This window comes from Haemaphysalis longicornis, unplaced genomic scaffold (assembly GCF_048455015.1).
Source record: "Haemaphysalis longicornis isolate Haplotype H1 unplaced genomic scaffold, Haemaphysalis longicornis Haplotype H1 scaffold_18, whole genome shotgun sequence".
NCBI lineage: Eukaryota > Metazoa > Arthropoda > Arachnida > Ixodida > Ixodidae > Haemaphysalis > Haemaphysalis longicornis.
The window spans coordinates 5,252,794-5,264,825 of record NW_027526282.1 but is presented as its reverse complement, the minus strand read 5'-3'; positions in this window follow the sequence as shown (position 1 = coordinate 5,264,825).

The following is a 12,032-nucleotide window of genomic DNA, read 5'->3' as shown; positions in this document are numbered from 1 at the left end:
GGCACACCGGTTATATTCTAGGCACTATATATGCGCAGCGCGCCCGAAGGAGAGGAAACCGCGGAGAGAGAGAGTACTGCACATGCGCAGAACCGCGCGCAGCGCCGCCCACCGGCGGAGTGAGAGCGCGCTGGACCGCACACGCTCTCACCTGGGCACGCACCGGCGCCAGTGCCTCTGCCGCGGCTATGACGCAACACAATCCAACACAATCCACTTTAATCCAATCCAATCCAAATCCAATCCACTCCAATTCAATCCAAGCCAAGCCAAGCCAAGCCAAGCCAAGGCAAGCCAAGCCAAGACAATCCAATCGAATCAAATCGAATCCAATCCAATGCCCCTCGCGAGAGAGTGTTCGCTATCGGAGAGGAGAGCGGGAGAGTGGCTGCGAACAACGGACGCACGCAGCAGACAACGGACGCACGCAGGAAGGTCAGGGCCGCTGACAAGAGATGCTCTGAGCGTCGAATCTAAAATATAATGTACCGGACACACACATCGTGTGGACACTGGGCCACGAGTTTCTGGAGGGTAATATGGCGGCTTATGCCGCTGCCCGAGGCCATTCCCACCGGGAAACCACCGCTACCCTCACCACCGTCACAGAAGCTCAAGGTACTCCCCCGTAGCTGTTCCCATTTATCCTACGACGCACCACGGATTTATTGGAACATTACTGATTGGGCAGACAGAAATGTCCACCTCCTCATCCACAACTCACCACAGAAGAAGCGCTGCAGTTAAGAAGACTCCAGAATGACTCCTTCCCGCAGGCCTCACAGTTGCACATAATCCATCCCAGTCTGTATAGTTAAGACTGTAAATACTGCGGCACCCCCAACACTCTCTACCAAATGATGTGTGAGTGCACATCATGTGGTAGAGAGTGTCACATGAGTGTCACACAGTACCACATGATGTGAAGGAACTTCCGGAGGTCCTGGCCCCATCGACAGAGCAGTGGGAAACCCGGCTGTCCAGCGATGTCCTTGATGACCTGCGCGGCCTGGTGATCCGGGCCAGACAAGCAACTGAGGGCCATGGTATCCTGGACTAGAGACGCAACCCACCCTGGATGATCAACGCTACTACAATGAAGATAATCCAGCTCTCAATTTTCCTTTTTTAGAAATAAATAAACGTTTATTCCTCCTTCTCATGTTTGCGTTCTCAAGCTGAATTTGTTTAGTTATAATATGCGTGAATTCAGATGGGTTGCGATTTGTTACGTTACGCGGAATGTGCACAGTGTTTGCTGAATGCGCTGAAAGAACTAAATGTAGTACAGGTTTCGTACGTTCAATGAATACCTGCAGGATAATATGGAATATTTTAGTGCAAATGTCTGAGAACGCGAGATGTTTAAAACTCCCGATAAAATACAATTCAGCCCTCCAAAGCCTAAAAAATACGGTTTTTGCCATTACACGAGAACTGCGCGCTGCGCAAGGCTTCAGTTTAGAAATAACTCCGGGTGTGGCAAGTTTTAGGAGAGGGGAATGTGTAGGGATTGTAGGTTAATTGGGCGTTTTTAACTGGACTTACGCTACACGCATGTTTTCTTCCAGTTTAGGGGCTACTATAAGGAGCGCGCTAAGCGTTTCGGCAACTGCCATAAAAACCAAATGGAGCACATCGTTCAAATGGTTGGAAATATAGGCAATGCTGCCGTGAAGTGTAGTCGAAGTAAAATTATTGTAGCTAAATATGACCTTTGGAAACTTGCCCTTCGTTTCCTCCTTTTGTGCCCGCCGCGCCTGGTACGTGGTGGACGACCGCCGTGTGCACCTGTTGGCCGCATTGGTTTCACTGCGGTGGGCGAGGGTCGCAGTGCCGTGGGGGAGGGTGACAAAACTCCCAAGCATTTCCCCGAGGGTGAACATGGTTAAGTGCGAATGCACGGGGTGATGCTATGAGGGGGAGTAAAGTTAAAATCCGTTGGCATTCGCCCGTGAGCGCGCGCGAGCCGACCCACGGAGGTCCGGCAGTTTATCGCTGCATATATAGGGGGGTACGCCGCGCCGAGCGCGCCGAGCCAGGTGGCTGAGAGAGGAGGCGAGCGCAAGGGGAGAGGGACAGCGGCGCACGGCAGCTGCAGCCGAGCGAGGGGGAGAGGAGAGAGTGTGACGTCACGGTGGAGAGAGAGGCGCGCGGCAGCTGCTGGGGAGAGGAGGCGCGCTGTGACGTCATACCATGACGTCACGGCGCGAGGGGCGGTGCGGAGAGCGGCGCGCACCCGCGCATCCACGGCGAGGAGGCGGAGCGAGCGCGGTCACGTGGTGAAGTGACGTCACCGCGCCGTTGCTACCGACGCTCCTCTCCGCTCCACGCCGTTGGGAGAGGAGGACTGCGGACGCCGCCGCCGCCGCCGGCGGTGGAAGGTTTGGGGTCGCTTATAAAGTGCATTCGCACTTAAAAGTTACTAATGGGAGCAATCGAAGTAGTTATCAGGCTTGTTTAGAGAAACCGTTGAGTATTTGTCTTGTTTTGGAGACTGGACCCACGTGGTAGCAATTAAAATTTGCAGGTAGGGTGGGCTGCTTTGACTGACGCGTGTGGGAGGTTCAATTTGTGTTGCATTCAACACTGGTGTTTAACAATAATTATAATGAAAGCGCTTTAGGTTCATATTCACCCATGTACACACCTTCTTCTGACGCTCTAAAATACTGCAATTTGGCATGGCATGTCATGGCACTCCAATGATCAGCTAAAAACTTATGAGTTAGTTGCAGCGGGGGGGGAGGAAGGGGGGTACAGGGCAACATAGGTAGAATAAAGGAGACACGCAATCAAACTAAACAACAAAAAAGAGCGTTAAAGAGATGGGGCGCGGCGGCTAAAGATAGGGATAAACTTTGTTACAAAATAAAAGAAAGACAACAACCTACGTTTTTCAGATGGTAGTCCTGGGATGCTTTCCCAATGAGTGTGCAGTTCGGAGGGATGTCATGGCGCGGCGGGCTCCCTGAAGTTGACTCCGCCATGCCGGATCCAAGCATAGACTACCGGCAGTTTGTGGGAAGAAGCTCCTTAGGGGCTGGGGCTGTTGGCGTCTCTGTCGTAGTCATTGCCGTAATCGTCGTCTCATGTAGTCGCAGTAATAAAACACCGGGAAACTCGTTTGCACGTCTTGTTAGAAAGTTACGCGTGTATAAAAAACACCGGGACACTCGCTCACTTCTCGCGCTGGAACGCTTCGCAACGCGTACTAAAAAAACACCGGGACACTCGTTTACGCCGGGCGCTACAGAACTTTGTGCTGCAAAAACAAGAGACCTTCACAGGAAAGCTGTATACCTCTACCCCCCAATGGCTTTACCTCCGTTGCAAAACCGCCGAGGCGCCAAGAATCTACTTATGCACTGCTTGCTTCTCCGCTCTCCAGGTCACGTTAGTGGAGTTGGCCCGGGATTTTTCAGGGGTGAAGCCCCTTATAAGCTTGGGCTGTTGGCGTCTCCCGTCGACGCCTTCGCCGTCGTCGCAATCGTCGTCTCATGTAGTCACGGTGCTAAAACACCCAGACACTCGTTCTCGCTTCGCGCTAGAACGCTTCGTGCTTCAAAGACACGAGACTTTTACAGCAAACCTGTATACCTTCATCCCTTAACGGTTTCATCTCCGTTGGCAAAAACGAGGCACCAAGAATGCACTTACACACTGCATACTTCGCCCCTCCCCAGGTTTCACGTTAGTGGAGATGGCACGGGAATTTTTCCGGAACATTGCACAGCGTCTGACGGTTCGTTATTAATAGCAGCGATTATGCGCCGCGGTTTCCACCGCGAATGAGGTCACAGAAGAACGCCCAATCGCCAAATGCGCCACTAACAGGCACCGAAGTGTTTAACAATTCCAGTTCCCGCATGCTGTTCTGCTGCTGATGACGATGATTAGTGCTGTTGGCTCCACGCGCTCTTCCGCTGTAACCCTTGATCACAGGCCTCATGTGACACAAAACGGCGCAGCGGCTGTGGTTTCGCAATTTTCACCTTATTTAGGGGCAATGGGACATTTACTAAATTAGCGTTTTGTCCTACTTGAAGGCGGTATATGCAGCCATAAAGTGTTTGCTTCGTGTCGTGAAATAACTCAAATCTGCACATTGTGCCAATGCACTGCGAATGTTGACCGTATTGTCAGCGACTCATTTCCAAAGCTTGAAATGCATGCTGCGCTCAGTAACTGCCCTTCGAAAGAAAGTACCAATGCATGGCCGCCTAAGCGTATAATGCCTGCTCTATAAACCTCTCTAATCGGTTGCTTGCCTTTGCGCGAGAACTCTACGGGGCCACATCTGTCACTTTTGAACAGAGGGAGAGAGAGAGAAGTAACTGACACCGAGAAGTCATTGAAGGGGTGGGGGGTCACCACACCGCAGGTTATGTGTAAAAAGCTTGCGGCGTCCGGGGTATGTTGCCTTGTCACACTAACAGCTTCGCTGCAAATTAGACAGTGATCATGGAAAGCCACGCTAGTATACCTTGGCATTTATCCGGCACCATCGAATAAATTGATGTCACGCTAAAGACTGTAAAAGAAAATGTTCGCGTGCGCAACGCAACAGCGAACGTGACTTTTACATCCTCAGTAGTCTTTGGAGAACTTGAGGCATTACAATACCGCAGCGAAAACAAGATATCATCAAAACAAATGCCAGGTTTGAAAGGTTGAGCTGCATTGGTTTTTTCACGCATTGTGTTTTTTATACGTGTCAACGCATGTTTAGAGCTCGGGTATTATGCATTGTGAAAGGAAATGTATGTGAGCAAAAGTGCGCGCTTCGTTTGCGTTCACCGTGTGCTACATAAATCGAATGCCGAAAACAAGTTATTCTTTATAGTGGGCATTCGGGTTAAATTTTGGTATGCATTTCACTTGCTTTTTCAACACTGAGTTTGGTGCAAAGCGTTCGCGTGGAAGTTGCAAACGCTCACAAAACTCTGTTTAGAGTCGGTCCACAGCTGGCTGCAAGCGTAACCACAAGATTTTATGGACAGGAAGAATACCAACAGCGATTCGATAATGTACGGGCAAGCCTATTTTCTCTGAATGCAGAAAGTAGTGCGCTACCAATAGACCGTCTGCTTATAGACCGTTTGCCAGGTGTAATAGACCGTCTGCCAGGTGTAATGGCAGGAAAGTGTTCTGTGAAAAGAAAAGGCCACCAGTCAACAACCATCTTACATTTTGCACAAAAACAAAGCTGCAGAGCTACTGTGTGTGTTCTTTCCACATCTTAGGATATTTGAAGTCGCTTATATAAATTGTGATTCTGCCTTGTACGACAGAGTGCCTAATTGGCGTTTGCATTTCTTGCGAGTTTGCGCGTGGGAATTTGAATGCCGGAATGCCGTAATGTTAATCAAGAAGGAATCTGTGGCTTCCCAATTCAAATACGAAGTTCTCTATAAGCGCGTTTATATAAAGGACAGCTATTTTTAATAAAATATATCTTATTTATTTATTTATTTATTTATTTATTTATTTATTTATTTATTTATTTATTTAGTTATTTATTTATTTATTTATTTATTTATTTATTTGCAACGCCGATGCGGTTATGGGGGTGACAAGAAGCAAATGGTGAGCACCGAACCCCTATAGAAATAACAGAAGGGTATGAATAAAACATTAGGAAGAATAAAAAACAAATAAAAAGTAAGAAGACCGCTGAAAAGAATACGAAAAGAAATGAAAAACACGTGAAAATCAATAAGCCGACAACCAAAGAAACAACATTACTACGAAACACAAATATTGACAGAATTATCTTGATGGTTATTAAGACGTGGAAGTAAAGTAGGGGACAGGAAGGCAGTCAGAGAAAGAGGACGCTTGCTATTAGAAAGTAAGTTGCACTCTTCTCTGGACCTTCTACAGCATGCCACACTTGGCGCGGGCGAGTTGGAAGACGTGACGTCGTTCACCATGGGTGGCCGTTTAGAACGTGTTTCTCGCCATGGATTCCACCGCTGCCGTGTGCATCGGCGACTGCCGGTGCGGCTTGATGGGCGAATTTGACAATTTATTTCCGTGGTGGTATCAATGCGGATTTCGCGTCCGACTTATTAGTGTGTGCAAACGTTCAAAAAGCTCTTAGTCACAAAAGATTGCACATAAAAGTATTTGAAGTGCGGTTTTGAGTGGTATCCGTCCCGTAAATTCGTCTTCACCCGTTTCGTCAACTTGAAACAGTCCGACGGCTTTTGTTTTTTTCTGTCTCTACGTATCTCTTTTACAGCAGCAAAGGCTAAGAGCTTTAAAGTTCTGCGATAGGAACTAGTCTACATGTCATAATACCTTTCTGAACATTATTTTCCCAGCTTTCCTTTCCAGCATACGCGCCGCCGTGGCTCCTAAGGCAAAAACGCCCATGTGTCGAGATTTCAGAGTGCATTAAAGGTCCTCAGGAGGTCACAATTAGTCTGGGACCATCTGACGAGGCGCGCCTCTTACTCCAGGTGCAGCTCCTGCATGTTAAGCCCCACATTTAACGAATCAAATTTTTTGCAGCCTATGCACTACATCTGTTGGGTATGGACGCAAAAGTTATGAGCATGAAGGGCTGTAAACGGTAACATCTTGAACTACTGCTTCCTGTTCTGACATGGGATTAAAATGCTTTACTGATCAGATTTCATTCTGGTATGGCTTACAGCTGACACGGTCAGCCTTGTATACCTCTTCAACGTTATCGTGTGTCGCCTGTAATGCCCGTGCAATTTTCATCGAATACTGGGGAACTATTCCAACGATACGCTCCAACGATACGGTCACATCTAACACACATCCAACCACATCCAGCCACATCCAGTCACATCCAGCCACATCCAACGATACGCTCAGGAATTTGACTTTCGCAAAGCACATAGGCTTACCCGCTACACGGAATAACCCCAGATCAGACTTGGACAGCGAACACTACATTCTAATTAATAATTAACGACCATTCTAGTTAAGCCAAAGAAAACATCAGCACTCAAAATTATAAAATGAGATGACTTCCGTAAAGCTCGTGCGGAGACGCGCACTTCTGCGAAGACATACATGACACTAAGGCTTGGCCTAAATCGTTACAGGAAGCTGTAGCCGGTTTCACTAATATTGTTCCAGAGGAGGCGAACCTAGACGAGATGGGTTCTTGCCTGCTTCATCTATGGGAAGTGAAAGCGGGCCTGCAGAGGAACCCAGCAAGAAACAAACAAAATTTCCCACTGAGGCGGTGTATTGCCAAACTCAAGAAGGAGATTGAAGAAAACGAGATGCCCCTTATAATCAACAAAGGATTCATAATGCTAGCGGATGGACAAAGCAATGAGTGTCCACGCACGTGGAACATGCTCCGCGATTTACTCTGCCGCACCGCACGCAAGACCCATCAACAAAAGGAACTTTATCGTCTATTACAAGGCTACGATAGAACCCCTGACAAACGGTTGGTCGAGTTTTAAAATAGGCTTTAACATCGGCCCTCACAACCAAGCCAAAGGCTATGAAGGAGCTCCCAGCTCGAAACTGGATGACCTTTTCACGGAGGCAGAGATGGTGGCAGCCATATCTCAGCTTAGAAGCATATCGGCTGCTGGCCCAGACGGCATCACTAACCATACGATTAGGAACATTGACGATGCATCTGTTATATTCCTACCTAAATACGTCTTGCAGGTAATTTACCCTTCTAATGCAATGGAAAACGGCAAACATGATCTTCATTCCTAAACCGCCAAGGCTTTGAAGATTCAGAACCCAAGAACCATCTCTCTCGCGTCTTGCTTGGGGCAAATTTGGGGAAACACATTGTCTTAAAAAGACTAAACAACTTCTTGGACGACAAACACCTACTCCCGTTCTCAACGTTCTGTTTCAGACAAGGTATCTAACGCAGGACGTACTCTTACAACTACAGCACCAAATAATCGAGGGACAGCGGTATTCTTTATATCATACCAGGGCCATACAGGGGTCAGACCTAACTAAAGCCTTCGTCAAAGTCAAATACTGGGTCATACTACAGAACCTGGAGCTTCTGGGAGTCACAGATTGTTTAACGGCGAGAACGGCCGGCCTCACAATTGGTGATATTCAATCGTACCAAATACAACAGGGAGAACGAGGCACTCCCCAAGGATCAGTTCTGTCTGTTTTGCTATTCAACGTGGGTCTTATTGGGCTGCCTCAAAAACTCAATGAGATACCAGGACTGATTCATAGTCTGTATGCACAGGATATTACATTCTGGGTAGCAGAAGGCAGCGATGGGATGGTACAAGACACCCTTAAAGAAGCGATAGAAGTGGTGACAGCTATGTTATCCATAGAGGTATTGGCTGCTCACCAGAAAAATTGGAACTACTTGTCAGCTATCCCGACGGCCGTCAGCCTCAGGGTCTCCAAAGGATCTTAATCAAAACCAAATATCAACATGCCATACCAACGTAGACAACATAAAAATGTTAGGCCTTCGGATCCAAGCTAATGAATGCAACACAGCAAATCTCGAACAACTAGAGTAGCACGCGATACAAGTTAGCCACATCATATAAAGAACCTCCAAAGATATCAAGGAATGTCTGAAAACAGCTCCAGAAGACTTATTCAGGCTTTTATCATTGGCTGAATTCCATATGCCGCGCCATTCCTACGACACCAAAACCTTGAAAAATAGAGAACAAACACATTATCTGCAAGATACCCATCTCTTCCCTGACACACAAACTACTCCAACTCGGTATCTACAATACTGTGGATACTGAGGCGCAATGCCCTACAAAACGCGTATTTCTCTCACCTACGCGGGCAGGACGGAACGTACTGTGCGATCCTAAAGTAGACGCGAACGCGGAGACCGCCGATGACGTCGACCTTCCAAGTGCTCTCAGATCGCAAATGAAGGTCCCGAGGAACATGCGTTCCACCCAGGACACAGGACGCAGGCGAGCCCGAGTCCGCACCCTGTACTAGAGACTTGTACGGGAGCCCAATGTCTGGTATACTGTGCAGACGAATATCCAAAGGAAAGGGTCATGTGTAAAGCTGCAAACAACTATTCAAGAAGTCAGCAAGTAACTACAACCGTAACTACGCACATGGTGCAAGTAGAGGAAGCGGCTATCGCCCTATTATCTCCAGCATCCAAACGTCGGGAGAGGTATTATCCGACTCGCAGGCTGACATTCGAAACTATACTAGAGGACGTATATTACCATAGACACTTGTCATACTAATACCTCTGACCAACCATGAGAACTTCCCCACAGTCACGTTACTGTGGGCCCTTGCACACGCTACCTTGGAAGGCGACGAGGAGGCACATGGCTGGGCTTGCACGCGTAACAACCAAACCACAGGTAAGTCGCATCTACGGACAAACCTGGGAATGGCAACAGGATCCTTACGCATAACAAAATTCTTAACTGATATGGGAGGGCAGACGATCATATCACGGCCCCCACGAGTCCGTCGACAGAAAACACTACGAAAGCAATACGGAACCCAGTCCTGTGTCATCAGATGTATCCCGATTTATAAGAACCAAAATGTGGAATTTGTTCAGGGCGGGCTACACTTTCCCTCATCATGCGGAAGTGCCCCTACGTCACTACAAACCCAGGGGAACACAGCACACATTTAATAAACATAGACTACGACTTGCGGCTGGAGGCCGCGCTGCACCGTCCGACAGCGGAAGGTCAGAAGGGCCTAAAGCCTAATCCAAATAGCAAGTAAAGTTACTGATTCCAATCGGGTCAGGCGAGTCCTTGAAGGAAGTAAGATATGAAACCAGCCTTCCAATTGGGCCGAATGCACTGTTGTCTTATTCTCTCTCTCCTCTCTTCTAGTGGTAGTCCTTCTTTTCAGAGCTCTACACTTCGGTTGGTGACTGCATCATTGGTCGGTGGCGTGTTCGCGTGAAGAATTACATGTGTCGCTATTTGATTTGAGGCAGAGTCCGGCTGACATTTCATCATGGGCAGCGCTTAAGCGAAGGCGTTGCGAGATGGCGCAGCGGGCTTCTTGTCCATTGACGACCTTCTGGACGCGTCCGTCATAGAACTGCGTCCGCGCAGCAGGATTACTTGCGGCGCACAAGCAGGGATGACGGTTTCAGGTGCGACGCCGCACTCTCTTGCGGCAGCGAATAGTGCCCGCAGGAGTGTTCACCACTTCCCGTAGAAGCGACGAATCTGAGAGTGTCGGCTGCAGAATTTGCGGCAAGGGGCCCCTCCTGAAATCCGTGCACAACGCTTCCCGTAGAAAAAGTGACGAATCCGGGGGCGCTTGTCGGCGATTCAGCTGCTTTTAATTCACTGAACGTGTCGACGGGCGCTTCCAAAAGTGTTACCAAAGGTTGCGCTAGAGAGATGATCTTAGATCGAAGTTCGGGAGCATCTTCATGGCCAGGTCGTTGTGCTAAGCTATACAACTTCCAGCTCGTTAGAATATCTTTTGCAAACTCACTGCCGATTTTAACGAGCTAGGTGTAGCCAGAAATGAGTCGATTGTGCATCCCTGGAAGTTTTATTGCCATTTTTAATGTCCATCAAACAACGTGGTTCATTCAGCAGTTCGTGTATTCGAGTCAAAAGGTTCCCCTTGAGGAGCTCCATAGTTGTGTGAAGGAGTGCCGCCCTAATAGCAGTTAACTCAGTGAAGGTGGACGACGTCTTGTGACTGAGTTTCTCTTTCACAGTTAGTCCCACCGACAGAATCCAAACTCCAATGGCTGACGAGTCAGACTTCACGGATCCGTCTGTATATACCTGAATGTGGCCAAGATAACGCGAACTGATATGCTCCAGCGTGTAGTATCGCAAGGCTGGCTCAGGCAGAGATGACTTCTTGCCTATACCTGGTATGGTGAGGCCTATATCCCATGGTGCAGCTTTCCATGGCGGAAAGGCAGGCTTGCTTGGGCGTTCGAAGTTGGCCGCCATTTCTTTTCCACCTACCAGTGACTATCAGAGCTGTACGTTTTGGGAGGTTCTTCGGCACCAAATGCTAAACCCGGCAAGGCAAAGACAAGAGAGGCAGAATGGCCGCCGTTACCCTTCTGCGCCAGGAAGGTTCTTGTCCGGGTTGGGGAAAAAGGCTCGTTCACCTCTTTGGACAGTGAGGCATTTGCCAAAGCCACTTGGGAGGGGCTGCAGAAGGCTGGGACTGTCATCCGCGCGGTTTGTAAGATCTCGTGCAGCCTGGTCGGTCCTCTTGTTTCCCTTCAGCTCCTCAATCCCGGCTATCCAAAATATTCCCCCCCCCCACACACAGATGCATGCAATTATTGGGGAAACCCTTCCAACATATTGACACGGTCTTGATGGATGGAATAGGTTTATTTACAGTTGTGTGGACCGGGAAGGGCCAAGCGAACAGATCGGGAAGCGGCCGGCACAGTCACCACCTCAACCTCCTCTTCTACCAAGCCACATGGGGCTTGGTCAATCCCTTTCCATTAGAAACCCCAAAGACAATGTCCTTCGTAGAAACTGCGCTGTAACACTTCCACGGGGCGAGACGAAGCTCACTGAGCGAGTTGAATTTGTCCGGGTTGGCAAGGCTTCATGCAGGCGACGTGAACAACTTGAGTTTTGCGGGAACGACGATCTTGGGACATCACTTTTGCGATTTCATAATTCAGGTCGCCTAATTTTCGCACAACTACAAACGGGCTGGTATAGGTTTATAAAAACTTCTGACACAAACCACGTTTGCGTAGCGGCGTCCGGAGCCAGACAAGGTCACCAGTAAAGTACGAAGCTGGTGCGTGTCGTCGGTCATATCGCGCCTTAATCTTCGCCTGGGACGTCAAAGTCCGTAGTCGGGCAAGGCGGCGCGCCTCTTCAGCACGACAGAGAGTCTGCGCTATAGAAACATCTTCATGGTAAGAAAAGGGCTGGATAGTGTCGAGGAAGCTGCTGGGCAGTCGCATGTATAAAAGAAAGAAAGGTGCGTATCCCGTGACCTCGTGCTTAGCGGTATTGTAAGCGTATGTGATAAAAGGTAACACATCGTCCCAGTTTTTGTGATCT